Below are 547 nucleotides of genomic sequence, written 5' to 3'. Positions count from 1 at the left end.
GCTCTGCTTTGGCCCACTCTCTGGAAAAATCCCCTGACGGCACATTGTTTCCTTCCCCATCTGTCCCAGAGATCTGCTTCAAGAGAACTACAAAATATCAAGTAGCTTATTAAACTGGGAATTCTGGACTCCAGGAGACTACTAAAAAAAATGCAGGGATTTTTATGGAAGGTTCATATTAGTTTTTTAGTATCACTACAGTATCTTTTTCATGATGTTGAACTCTTAAGGAGAAATTCTTTCAGGGCATGGGGGCACAGAATAGGCTATGTAATAAAAAAATATTTAATTGGATTGAGTAACTCCTTACTGTGCACATTCCGGATGACATTTTTAATATTTGTGTCCAGGTCCTTTGTCCTCTGGGTTGTCTGATCAACATTGTTATATAATGTTTGTGCTTTTCTGGAATTTATTTGAACCTATATGAAAAATAAATTGACTAGTAATAAATTATGTTGATGGGGGAACAATATTTTGAGGACAACAACAACCAAGTTAACATTATTGACCTTAACACATTACCTTTTCTTGCAAAGCTTCAAAC

General features: G+C 35.6%; 1 long non-coding RNA gene across 1 annotated transcript; it reads right to left on the bottom strand.

The window, feature by feature from the left end:
• On the bottom strand, window positions 1-547 carry LOC115285244. The gene is made up of 3 exons (XR_003905460.1): window positions 526-547; window positions 311-422; window positions 1-87 (listed from the first exon to the last, which is right to left on the bottom strand). It is a non-coding gene; the product is annotated as an uncharacterized LOC115285244 (long non-coding RNA).

The sequence above is a fragment of the Suricata suricatta genome, unplaced genomic scaffold, assembly GCF_006229205.1.
Source record: "Suricata suricatta isolate VVHF042 unplaced genomic scaffold, meerkat_22Aug2017_6uvM2_HiC HiC_scaffold_58081, whole genome shotgun sequence".
Classification (NCBI taxonomy): Eukaryota; Metazoa; Chordata; class Mammalia; order Carnivora; family Herpestidae; genus Suricata; species Suricata suricatta.
Note: the sequence above shows the minus strand (reverse complement) of the source record. Positions and strands in the feature narration are given on the sequence as shown.